Source organism: Trachurus japonicus, chromosome 21, assembly GCF_045865225.1.
Source record: "Trachurus japonicus isolate A0001 chromosome 21, Traja_1.0".
Classification (NCBI taxonomy): domain Eukaryota; kingdom Metazoa; phylum Chordata; class Actinopteri; order Carangiformes; family Carangidae; genus Trachurus; species Trachurus japonicus.
The window spans coordinates 31275602-31289829 of NC_140927.1; the positions used below are offsets into that span (position 1 = coordinate 31275602).

The 14228-nt window shown below is 50.1% G+C and overlaps 1 protein-coding gene across 1 annotated transcript in view; it reads left to right on the top strand.

Moving 5' to 3' along the window:
- dnajc10 (DnaJ (Hsp40) homolog, subfamily C, member 10) overlaps nucleotides 1–14228 on the top strand; it is a 48342-nt gene that overhangs the window by 20383 nt on the left and 13731 nt on the right. The window lies entirely within an intron of this gene.

Sequence of the window (14228 nt, forward strand, 5' to 3'; positions counted from 1 at the left end):
ATCAACCCAAGATCTTCAAAAAATCTCATTACGGACATACCCGACAACCAACAGGAAGTCGGCCATTTTGCTTCAAAGTTGGTTTACGCAAAACGAACTCCTCCTAGGGGTTACGCCCGATCGGCTCCAAATTGGGTTCAGAACATCGTCAGACCTAGCTGAGCTTATCTTGTGCTCCGCAGGTCTGTAGCTCAAAGGGGTTGGCCTCTGGCGTGCCCCGAAGTTTGGCGACTGTTTCGGTGCTCGCCATGAAAATACGAACGGCTCTCATGCCCACATACTTGATCGTAGACGCTTCAAACTTGGTGCAAAAATCTATGGCGAGACCCTGAACGATCCGACATATTATTTGCCGATGTCGCTCATAGCGCCCCCCGGTGGTAACAGGAAACGTACAAAAATTCGTTAAAAATACGTAGTTGACCAAATCGACTTCGTTTCACTTCTATTACATGCAGACCCGGATGGTGAAGCTACATCATGAACGCTTTGACCCTACGAGCAACGGCGTCCATGTGCCGCCGCGGCGAATGTGTATCATCCCAATTTAAATTTCGTTTGCCTTTCACGCGCACATACTTCGTCGTAGCCACTTGAAATTCAAAGGACATGACGATGGCTCCTCCCTGAACGTTTTGATGTATCGACTTCCTGCCTGGCTCATAGCGCCCCCCGGTGGTAACAGGAAGTACGCAAAAATTCATTAAAAATCCATACTTCACCCGATCGACTTCATTCCAATTCTAATACATGCAGAACCAGTTGCTGAAGCTACATTATGAACGCTGTGAAGATACGACGAACGGCGTCCGTGTGCCGCCGCGGCGACTGACGATTTTTTATCTTACAATTACGTTTGCCTTTTTCGTGGCTTTAACGAAGTCGTGTCCTCACGAAATTTCATACACGGGTCAAGAATGGCGAGCTCTTTCCGCGGATAGAGTCGTTTCCCATGGGCGTGGCTAAATGCCTCAATAGCGCCCCCTTGAAGTTTTTCCGAAATTCTCCATAGACAAATTTTGCTTACTTTGTCGTACACATACGAAACTCGACACACACGTGTATCATACCCAAACATACAAAAAATTGAATTGGAGCCACGCCCTAAACCTAACAGGAAGTCGGCCATTTTGGTTAGCATTTCTTTGACGCAAAACGAACTCCTCCGAGGGAGTTCGCCCGATTGACTTCAAATTGGGCACGGAACATCTCCAGACTGAGCTGATTACGGCTTGTGCTCCGCAGGTGTGTAGGTCAAAGGGCGTGGCTGCTAGGGCACGGCCAAGTTCCCGAATTCAGCTAAAAAGGTTTAAATGCTATCACGCCCACAGATTTGATCGCAGCGGCTTCAAACTTGGTGCACATGATGATGGCGTGACCCTGAACGATCCGACATATTATTTTCCTACGTCACTCATAGCGCCCCCCGGTGGTAACAGGAAGTGCGCTAAAATTCATTAAAAATACATAGTTGCCCCCATCAACTTCATTCCACTTCTAAAACATGCCGAACAAGTTGGTGAAGGTATTTCGTGAACGCTACGACGCTACGGCTAATGGCCCCCTTGTGGCGGCGACAGGAATAGCGCTCCATCGTGAACTGCCACCTCCCACGGATTTTGCCCGATTGACTTCATATTCGCTACAGATCATCGGGAGACCGAGCTGGTCAAACGCTATTAAAAGCTTTTCTCTACGTGAAACGGCGTGGCTGCTAGGGGGCGACAAAGTTGGCCAACTGCTCGTTTAGTCGCCATGCTATTACGTTTGCCTTCCACGCCCACATACTTGGTCGTAGTCACTTCAAAATTTCAGTACATGATCAGGGGCCCGCCCTCTACGCCTCCATTTGATCGTACGCTAGCTCGCTCAATACGCCCCCTTGTGGACACAGGAAATGTCGCGTTTTGCATCGACATTGTCCGATCGGCTCGAAACTTCACATGTGTGATGAGGTCACGACCCCGTACGCAACGGCCCACATCCCGTTACCGCCCCCTGGTGGACGAACCGTAAACCTGCCGTAACTCCATCGTACGTTGTCCGTTTTGCTCGAAACGTCACGTGTTCGACGAGGGGACCGCCCTCGACGCAGCCGCCCACGTCCGGTTGCGCGCGGGGGTTTTCGAAGAGCGGCCCGGGGGTAGCGGGGACGCCGAGTGGCGTGGAGCGAGGGCCCGTCATAGCCGCTTGCGGCTTTAATTAGGGCCCGAGCCTGTGTCAACGACCCAGGGAGGTCCCTATTGTTATTCGACATGCACATTAGTCAACGTGCCAGCCGACGAGTAACAACAAGTAAGCAAGCTAGTACTCAAGTACTGCATAGACCTGGCAGCAAAAACCCCAGATATTGTAATGTTTATTATTAGGGCCCGAGCCTGTGTCAACGACCCAGGGAGGTCCCTATTGTTATTCGACATCCACACCGATCACCGACAAGCAACAAGTAATCAAGCAAGTAATCAAGTAATCAAGTACTCAAGTGACCTGGTTGGAAAAAACGCTACCTTGAAATGCAAATGTTTATTATTAGGCCCGAGCGGCGAGTAGCACTCGCCCGAGGGGCTATTGAAATCGCGCTGTTTATTATTATTATTATTATTATTATTCTTCTCCGCCTTCAAACCCCAATTTCGCCCCTTTCCCCAACTCGAAAATGCGTGAACTTTTTGCCGGACGTCCGGCTTCTTCCGAAATTCGATATTTTGTGCTGCTCGCGCATGTCCGACGCGAAATGGCGAAATAGCGCCCCCTACAAATTTTAAAAAGTCCCATAGACAATTTCGCTTACTTTGGCGTAGACCAACAAAATTCGGTACACATATGTACCATACCCAGATATACAAAAAAGCCTCTTAATGTCATGGTGAAATGTCAACAGGAAGTCGGCCATTTTGAATTGGTCGTTTTTGGCGCCAAATTAACTCGTCCGAAACGGTTCGCCCGACACGCTCCAAATTTGATAGACAACATCTTCAGACCTAGCTGAGTACAGCATGTGCTCCGTAGGTCAACACGTCAAAGGGCGTGGCTTCCAATGGGCGCCAAACATAGGCTCGTTCGCCACCAACATTCGGTTGGCTGTCACGCCCACATGCTTTATCCTATCAACTTCAAACTTGAAGGAAATTATGGGGGTGAGTCACTGATTCGCCCGATATATCAATATCTCACTTTACTCAAAGCGCCCCCCGGTGGTAACAGGAAGTGACCATTTTTTACATTAAAATCTTTAACTCCTCCCACTAATTTCGCCCGATCTACTTCAAATTGCCTACAGGTTATCGAGATGCCATGCTGATCCAACCTTGTGCTCCATAGGTCTCTACGTCAAAGGGCGTGGCTTCTGCGGCCTTGCCAATTTTTGGCGACTTCATGTTTCCTCGCCATTTCACCTTCTAACAGCTCTAACGCCCACATACTTCATCCTATCAGCTTCAAACTTGCTGAAGATGATGATGGCTCCACCCTGAACGTTCCGCTGAATGGCACGCCCACTTTACTCAATGCGCCCCCCGGTGGTAACAGGAAGTGACCTGGTTTACACTTAACTTGTCCGATCGACTTCAAATTTTTCATATTTGATGAGCCACTGCCCCTAAACACACCTACCCACATCTGGGTTCATACAAATGCGCCCCCTGGTGGTAACAGGAAGTGACCTGTTTTACATTTACATTGTCCGATTAACTTCAAACCTGACATGTGTGATCCTGGTCAGCCCCTGATCACACCTACCCACATCTGGATTCATACAAATGCGCCCCCTGGTGGTAACAGGAAGTGACCTGTTTTACATTTACATTGTCCGATTCACATCAAACGTCAGGGGCTTGATCCCGGTCAGCTCCTGAACGCCGCTACCCGCTTCTGGCTTCGTAGCGCCATCTAGTGGACGAACCGCACGTTGCGTTTTTCCGCTCCCGCAGCGCTTTTTCGCCATTCTCGCTTCGCGCCACGGCCCCCGCACGCCTCAGGCCCCCGCGGTCGCATGGGTCGAGCGAGGGCCGATCATCGCCGCTTGCGGCTTTAATTATTAGTATTATTATTATTATTATTATTATTCCGCGAGTTCGAACCAGATTTCGACCCCTTTCCCAAGCCGAGAAACGGATGAAATTTAACACGCAGGGGGGGAAGCCCAAAAATTGCGATTCTATGGTGGTCTCGCATGTGGGCGTGGCCAAATGGCACCACAGCGCCCCCTAGACCGCGCATAGGAAATGGCAGTCTGCGACACCGATTTGTCCGAAACTTGGTAAACATATTCATCAACCAAAGATCTTCAAAAAATCTCATTACGGACATACCCGACAACCAACAGGAAGTCGGCCATTTTGCTTCAAAGTTGGTTTACGCAAAACGAACTCCTCCGAGGGGTTACGCCCGATCGGCTCCAAATTGGGTAGAGAACATCGTCAGACCTAGCTGAGCTTATCTTGTGCTCCGCAGGTCTGTAGCTCAAAGCGCTTGGCCTCTGGCGTGCCCCGAAGTTTGGCGACTGTTTCGTTGCTCGCCATGAAAATACGAACGGCTCTCATGCCCACATACTTGATCGTAGACACTTCAAACTTGGTGCAAAAATCTATGGCGAGACCCTGAACGATCCGACATATTATTTGCCGACGTCGCTCATAGCGCCCCCCGGTGGTAACAGGAAACGTACAAAAATTCGTAAAAAAATACGTAGTTGACCAAATCGACTTCGTTACACTTCTAGTACATGCAGACCCGGATGGTGAAGCTACATCATGAACGCTTTGACCCTACGAGCAACGGCGTCCGTGTGCCGCCGCGGCGACTGCTGATTTTTTGTCGTAAAATTACGTTTCCCAATTACGCGCACATACTTCGTCGTAGCCACTTGAAATTCAAAGGACATGACGTTGGCTCCGCCCTGAACGTTTTGATATATCGACTTCCTGCCTGGCTCATAGCGCCCCCCGGTGGTAACAGGAAGTACGCAAAAATTCGTTAAAAATCCATACTTCACCCGATCAACTTCATTCCACTTCTAATACATGCAGAACCAGTTGCTGAAGCTACATTATGAACGCTGTGAAGCTACGACGAACGGCGTCCGTGTGCCGCCGCGGCGACTGGCGATTTTTTATCGTACAATTACGTTTGCCTTTTTTGTGGCTTTAACGAAGTCGTGTCCTCACGAAATTTCATACACAGGTCAAGAATGGCGAGCTCTTTCAGCGGATAGAGTCGTTTCCCATGGGCGTGGCTAAATGCCTCAATAGCGCCCCCTTGAAGTTTTTCTGAAATTCTCCATAGACAAATTTCGCTTACTTTGTCGTACACATACGAAACTCGACACACACGTGTATCATACCCAAACATACAAAAAATTGAATTGGAGCCACGCCCTAAACCCAACAGGAAGTCGGCCATTTTGGTTAGCATTTCTTTGACGCAAAACGAACTCCTCCGAGGGAGTTCGCCCGATTGACTTCAAATTGGGCACGGAACATCTCCAGACTGAGCTGATTACGGCTTGTGCTCCGCAGGTGTGTAGGTCAAAGGGCGTGGCTGCTAGGGCACGGCCAAGTTCCCGAATTCAGCTAAAAAGGTTTAAATGCTATCGCGCCCACAGATTTGATCGCAGCGGCTTCAAACTTGGTGCACATGATGATGGCGTGACCCTGATCGATCCGACATATTATTTTCCTACGTCACTCATAGCGCCCCCCGGTGGTAACAGGAAGTGCGCTAAAATTCATTAAAAATACATAGTTGCCCCCATCAACTTCATTCCACTTCTAAAACATGCCGAACAAGTTGGTGAAGGTATTTCGTGAACGCTGTGACGCTACGGCTAATGGCCCCCTTGTGGCGGCGACAGGAATAGCGCTCCACCGTGAACTGCCACCTCCCACGGATTTTGCCCGATTGACTTCATATTCGCTACAGATCATCAGGAGACCGAGCTGGTCAAACACTATTAAAAGCTTTTCTCTACGTGAAACGGCGTGGCTGCTAGGGGGCGACAAAGTTGGTCAACTGCTCGTTTAGTCGCCATGCTATTACGTTTGCCTTCCACGCCCACATACTTGGTCGTAGTCACTTCAAAATTTCAGTACATGATCAGGGGCCCGCCCTCTACGCCTCCATTTGATCGTACGCTAGCTCGCTCAAGACGCCCCCTTGTGGACACAGGAAATGTCGCGTTTTGCATCGACATTGTCCGATCGGCTCGAAACTTCACATGTGTGATGAGGTCACGACCCCGTACCCAACGGCCCGCATCCCGTTACCGCCCCCTGGTGGACGAACCGTAAACCTGCCGTAACTCCATCGTACGTTGTCCGTTTTGCTCGAAACGTCGCGTGTTCGACGAGGGGACCGCCCTCGACGCAGCCGCCCACGTCCGGTTGCGCGCGGGGGTTTTCGAAGAGCGGCCCGGGGGTAGCGGGGACGCCGAGTGGCGTGGAGCGAGGGCCCGTCATAGCCGCTTGCGGCTTTAATTAGGGCCCGAGCCTGTGTCAACGACCCAGGGAGGTCCCTATTGTTATTCGACATGCACATTAGTCGACGTGCCAGCCGACGAGTAACAACAAGTAAGCAAGCAAGTACTCAAGTACTGCATAGACCTGGCAGCAAAAACCCCAGATATTGTAATGTTTATTATTATTAGGGCCCGAGCCTGTGTCAACGACCCAGGGAGGTCCCTATTGTTATTCGACATGCACATTAGTCAACGTGCCAGCCGACGAGTAACAACAAGTAAGCAAGCAAGTAACCAAGTACTGCATAGACCTGGCGCAAAATATCCCAGATATTGTAATGTTTATTATTATTATTATTATTATTCTCCCACTTCGAACGCCGTTTCGACCCCTTTCCCATGCACGAAAACTCACCAAATTTTAGACGCACGTGGGACCTGTGGCAACTTAGCGTTGAGTGGTGGTCTCGCATGTGGGCGTGGCCAAATGGCAAAATAGCGCCCCCTACAAACTTTTCAAAAACCCATAGGGAAAAAAATGACGTTAACGAAAGCGGACCAAAATCGCCACACATGTTCATCAATGCGAGATGAACACAAAATCCTCTTATGGCGAAGCCCAAAACCCAACAGGAAGTCGGCCATTTTGCTTCAAAGTTTGTAAACGCAAAACGAACTCCTCCTAGGGGTTACGCCCGATCGGCTCCAAATTGGGTTCAGAACATCGTCAGACCTAGCTGAGCTTATCTTGTGCTCCGCAGGTCTGTAGCTCAAAGGGGTTGGCCTCTGGGGTGCCCCGAAGTTTGGCGACTGTTTCGGTGCTCGCCATGTAAATACGAATGGCTCTCATGCCCACATACTTGATCGTAGACGCTTCAAACTTGGTGCAAAAATCTATGGCGAGACCCTGAACGATCCGACATATTATTTGCGTACGTCGCTCATAGCGCCCCCCGGTGGTAACAGGAAACGTACAAAAATTCGTTAAAAATACGTAGTTGACCAAATCGACTTCGTTCCACTTCTAGTACATGCAGACCCGGATGGTGAAGCTACATCATGAACGCTTTGACCCTACGAGCAACGGCGTCCGTGTGCCGCCGCGGCGAATGTGTATCATCCCAATTTAAATTACGTTTGCCTTTCACGCGCACATACTTCGTCGTAGCCACTTGAAATTTTAAGGACATGACGATGGCTCCTCCCTGAACGTTTTGATGTATCGACTTCCTGCCTGGCTCATAGCGCCCCCCGGTGGTAACAGGAAGTACGCAAAAATTCATTAAAAATCCATACTTCACCCGATCAACTTCATTCCACTTCTAATACATGCAGAACCAGTTGCTGAAGCTACATTATGAACGCTGTGAAGATACGACGAACGGCGTCCGTGTGCCGCCGCGGCGACTGACGATTTTTTATCGTACAATTACGTTTGCCTTTTTCGTGGCTTTAACGAAGTCGTGTCCTCACGAAATTTCATACACGGGTCAAGAATGGCGAGCTCTTTCAGCGGATAGAGTCGTTTCCCATGGGCGTGGCTAAATGCCTCAATAGCGCCCCCTTGAAGTTTTTCCGAAATTCTCCATAGACAAATTTCGCTTACTTTGTCGTACACATACGAAACTCGACACACACGTGTATCATACCCAAACATACCAAAAATTGAATTGGAGCCACGCCCTAAACCCAACAGGAAGTCGGCCATTTTGGTTAGCATTTCTTTGACGCAAAACGAACTCCTCCGAGGGAGTTCGCCCGATTGACTTCAAATTGGGCACGGAACATCTCCAGACTGAGCTGATTACGGCTTGTGCTCCGCAGGTGTGTAGGTCAAAGGGCGTGGCTACTAGGGCACGGCCAAGTTCCCGAATTCAGCTAAAAAGGTTTAAATGCTATCACGCCCACAGATTTGATCGCAGCGGCTTCAAACTTGGTGCACATGATGATGGCGTGACCCTGAACGATCCGACATATTATTTTCCTACGTCACTCATAGCGCCCCCCGGTGGTAACAGGAAGTGCGCTAAAATTCATTAAAAATACATAGTTGCCCCCATCAACTTCATTCCACTTCTAAAACATGCCGAACAAGTTGGTGAAGGTATTTCGTGAACGCTATGATGCTACGGCTAATGGCCCCCTTGTGGCGGCGACAGGAATAGCGCTCCATCGTGAACTGCCACCTCCCACGGATTTTGCCCGATTGACTTCATATTCGCTACAGATCATCAGGAGACCGAGCTGGTCAAACACTATTAAAAGCTTTTCTCTACGTGAAACGGCGTGGCTGCTAGGGGGCGACAAAGTTGGTCAACTGCTCGTTTAGTCGCCATGCTATTACGTTTGCCTTCCACGCCCACATACTTGGTCGTAGTCACTTCAAAATTTCAGTACATGATCAGAGGCCCGCCCTCTACGCCTCCATTTGATCGTACGCTAGCTCGCTCAAGACGCCCCCTTGTGGACACAGGAAATGTCGCGTTTTGCATCGACATTGTCCGATCGGCTCGAAACTTCACATGTGTGATGAGGTCACGACCCCGTACGCAACGGCCCACATCCCGTTACCGCCCCCTGGTGGACGAACCGTAAACCTGCCGTAACTCCATCGTACGTTGTCCGTTTTGCTCGAAACGTCGCGTGTTCGACGAGGGGACCGCCCTCGACGCAGCCGCCCACGTCCGGTTGCGCGCGGGGGTTTTCGAAGAGCGGCCCGGGGGTAGCGGGGACGCCGAGTGGCGTGGAGCGAGGGCCCGTCATAGCCGCTTGCGGCTTTAATTATTATTATTATTATTATTATTATTATCCGACTTCGAACGCCATTTCGACCCCTTTCCCAAGCCGAGAAACGGACGAGATTTTGCACGCACCTGGGACCTGTGGCAACTCGGCGTACTGTGGTGGTCTCGCATGTGGGCGTGGCCAAATGGCACCACAGCGCCCCCTAGACCGCGCATAGGGAATTACATTTTTCGTCTCGGATTTGGACGAAACTTGGTATACTTAACTATCAACCCGAGATCTTCAAAAAATTTCATAAAATGACATACTCTAAAACCAACAGGAAGTCCGCCATTTTGCTTCAAAGTTTGTAAACGCAAAACGAACTCCTCCTAGGGATTACGCCCGATCGGCTCCAAATTGGGTTCAGAACATCGTCAGACCTAGCTGAGCTTATCTTGTGCTCCGCAGGTCTGTAGCTCAAAGCGCTTGGCCTCTGGCGTGCCCCGAAGTTTGGCGACTGTTTCGGTGCTCGCCATGTAAATACGAACGGCTCTCATGCCCACATACTTCATCGTAGACGCTTCAAACTTGGTGCAAAAATCTATGGAGAGACCCTGAACGATCCGACATATTATTTGCGTACGTCGCTCATAGCGCCCCCCGGTGGTAACAGGAAACGTACAAAAATTCGTTAAAAATACGTAGTTGACCAAATCGACTTCATTCCACTTCTAAAACATGCAGACCCGGATGGTGAAGCTACATCATGAACGCTTTGACCCTACGAGCAACGGCGTCCGTGTGCCGCCGCGGCGAAAGTGTATCATCCCAATTTAAATTTCGTTTGCCTTTCACGCGCACATACTTCGTCGTAGCCACTTGAAATTCAAAGGACATGACGTTGGCTCCTCCCTGAACGTTTTGATGTATCGACTTCCTGCCTGGCTCATAGCGCCCCCCGGTGGTAACAGGAAGTACGCAAAAATTCATTAAAAATCCATACTTCACCCGATCAACTTCATTCCACTTCTAATACATGCAGAACCAGTTGCTGAAGCTACATTATGAACGCTGTGAAGATACGACGAACGGCGTCCGTGTGCCGCCGCGGCGACTGACGATTTTTTATCGTACAATTACGTTTGCCTTTTTCGTGGCTTTAACGAAGTCGTGTCCTCACGAAATTTCATCCACGGGTCAAGAATGGCGAGCTCTTTCAGCGGATAGAGTCGTTTCCCATGGGCGTGGCTAAATGCCTCAATAGCGCCCCCTAGAAGTTTTTCCGAAATTCTCCATAGACAAATTTCGCTTACTTTGTCGTACACATACGAAACTCGACACACACCTGTATCATACCCAAACATACCAAAAATTGAATTGGAGCCACGCCCTAAACCCAACAGGAAGTCGGCCATTTTGGTTAGCATTTCTTTGACGCAAAACGAACTCCTCCGAGGGAGTTCGCCCGATTGACTTCAAATTGGGCACGGAACATCTCCAGACTGAGCTGATTACGGCTTGTGCTCCGCAGGTGTGTAGGTCAAAGGGCGTGGCTGCTAGCGCACGGCCAAGTTCCCGAATTCAGCTAAAAAGGTTTAAATGCTATCACGCCCACAGATTTGATCGCAGCAGCTTCAAACTTGTTGCACATGATGATGGCGTGACCCTGAACGATCCGACATATTATTTTCCTACGTCACTCATAGCGCCCCCCGGTGGTAACAGGAAGTGCGCTAAAATTCATTAAAAATACATAGCTGCCCCCATCAACTTCATTCCACTTCTAAAACATGCCGAACAAGTTGGTGAAGGTATTTCGTGAACGCTATGACGCTACGGCTAATGGCCCCCTTGTGGCGGCGACAGGAATAGCGCTCCACCGTGAACTGCCACCTCCCACGGATTTTGCCCGATTGACTTCATATTCGCTACAGATCATCAGGAGACCGAGCTGGTCAAACACTATTAAAAGCTTTTCTCTACGTGAAACGGCGTGGCTGCTAGGGGGCGACAAAGTTGGTCAACTGCTCGTTTAGTCGCCATGCTATTACGTTTGCCTTCCACGCCCACATACTTGGTCGTAGTCACTTCAAAATTTCAGTACATGATCAGGGGCCCGCCCTCTACGCCTCCATTTGATCGTACGCTAGCTCGCTCAAGACGCCCCCTTGTGGACACAGGAAATGTCGCGTTTTGCATCGACATTGTCCGATCGGCTCGAAACTTCACATGTGTGATGAGGTCACGACCCCGTACGCAACGGCCCACATCCCGTTACCGCCCCCTGGTGGACGAACCGTAAACCTGCCGTAACTCCATCGTACGTTGTCCGTTTTGCTCGAAACGTCACGTGTTCGACGAGGGGACCGCCCTCGACGCGGCCGCCCACGTCCGGTTGCGCGCGGGGGTTTTCGAAGAGCGGCCCGGGGGCAGCGGGGACGCCGAGTGGCGTGGAGCGAGGGCCCGTCATAGCCGCTTGCGGCTTTAATTATTATTATTATTATTATTCTCCCACTTCGAACGCCGTTTCGACCCCTTTCCCATGCACGAAAACTCACCAAATTTTAGACGCACGTGGGACCTGTGGCAACTTAGCGTTGAGTGGTGGTCTCGCATGTGGGCGTGGCCAAATGGCAAAATAGCGCCCCCTACAAACTTTTCAAAAACCCATAGGGAAAAAAATGACGTTAACGAAAGCGGACGAAAGTTGCCACACATATTTATCAATGTGAGATGAACACAAAATCCTCTTATGGCGAAGCCCGGAACCCAACAGGAAGTCGGCCATTTTGGTTCAAATTTCGTTTACGCAAAACGAACTCCTCCGAGGGGTTACGCCCGATCGGCTCCAAATTGGGTCCAAAACATCGCCAGACCTAGCTGAGCTTATCTTGTGCTCCGCAGGTCTGTAGCTCAAAGCGCTTGGCCTCTGGCGTGCCCCGAAGTTTGGCGACTGTTTCGGTGCTCGCCATGTAAATACGAACGGCTCTCATGCCCTCATACTTGATCGTAGACGCTTCAAACTTGGTGCAAAAATCTATGGAGAGACCCTGAACGATCCGACATATTATTTGCCGACGTCGCTCATAGCGCCCCCCGGTGGTAACAGGAAACGTACAAAAATTCGTTAAAAATACGTAGTTGACCAAATCGACTTCGTTGCACTTCTAGTACATGCAGACCCGGATGGTGAAGCTACATCATGAACGCTTTGACCCTACGAGCAACGGCGTCCGTGTGCCGCCGCGGCGACTGCCGATTTTTTGTCGTAAAATTACGTTTCCCAATTACGCGCACATACTTCGTCGTAGCCACTTGAAATTCAAAGGACATGACGTTGGCTCCGCCCTGAACGTTTTGATATATCGACTTCCTGCCTGGCTCATAGCGCCCCCCGGTGGTAACAGGAAGTACGCAAAAATTCGTTAAAAATCCATACTTCACCCGATCAACTTCATTCCACTTCTAATACATGCAGAACCAGTTCCTGAAGCTACATTATGAACGCTGTGAAGATACGACGAACGGCGTCCGTGTGCCGCCGCGGCGACTGACGATTTTTTATCGTACAATTACGTTTGCCTTTTTCGTGGCTTTAACGAAGTCGTGTCCTCACGAAATTTCATACACAGGTCAAGAATGGCGAGCTCTTTCAGCGGATAGAGTCGTTTCCCATGGGCGTGGCTAAATGCCTCAATAGCGCCCCCTTGAAGTTTTTCCGAAATTCTCCATAGACAAATTTCGCTTACTTTGTCGTACACATACGAAACTCGACACACACGTGTATCATACCCAAACATACCAAAAATTGAATTGGAGCCACGCCCTAAACCCAACAGGAAGTCGGCCATTTTGGTTAGCATTTCTTTGACGCAAAACGAACTCCTCCAAGGGAGTTCGCCCGATTGACTTCAAATTGGGCACGGAACATCTCCAGACTGAGCTGATTACGGCTTGTGCTCCGCAGGTGTGTAGGTCAAAGGGCGTGGCTACTAGGGCACGGCCAATTTCCCGAATTCAGCTAAAAAGGTTTAAATGCTATCACGCCCACAGATTTGATCGCAGCGGCTTCAAACTTGGTGCACATGATGATGGCGTGACCCTGAACGATCCGACATATTATTTTCCTACGTCACTCATAGCGCCCCCCGGTGGTAACAGGAAGTGCGCTAAAATTAATTGAAAATACATAGTTGCCCCCATCAACTTCATTCCACTTCTAAAACATGCCGAACAAGTTGGTGAAGGTATTTCGTGAACGCTATGACGCTACGGCTAATGGCCCCCTTGTGGCGGCGACAGGAATAGCGCTCCATCGTGAACTGCCACCTCCCACGGATTTTGCCCGATTGACTTCATATTCGCTACAGATCATCAGGAGACCGAGCTGGTCAAACACTATTAAAAGCTTTTCTCTACGTCAAACGGCGTGGCTGCTAGGGGGCGACAAAGTTGGTCAACTGCTCGTTTAGTCGCCATGCTATTACGTTTGCCTTCCACGCCCACATACTTGGTCGTAGTCACTTCAAAATTTCAGGACATGATCAGAGGCCCGTCCTCTACGCCTCCATTTGATCGTACGCTAGCTCGCTCAATACGCCCCCTTGTGGACACAGGAAATGTCGCGTTTTGCATCGACATTGTCCGATCGGCTCGAAACTTCACATGTGTGATGAGGTCACGACCCCGTACGCAACGGCCCACATCCCGTTACCGCCCCCTGGTGGACGAACCGTAAACCTGCCGTAACTCCATCGTACGTTGTCCGTTTTGCTCGAAACGTCACGTGTTCGACGAGGGGACCGCCCTCGACGCAGCCGCCCGCGTCCGGTTGCGCGCGGGGGTTTTCGAAGAGCGGCCCGGGGGTAGCGGGGACGCCGAGTGGCGTGGAGCGAGGGCCCGTCATAGCCGCTTGCGGCTTTAATTATTATTATTAGGGCCCGAGCGGCGACTGCAAGTCGCCCAGCGAAAGCCCTATTGTAATTGCTCTGTTTATTATTATTCTTTCTTTCTTTCATTCTTTTTCTCTCAAAAGGATCGCATTTTT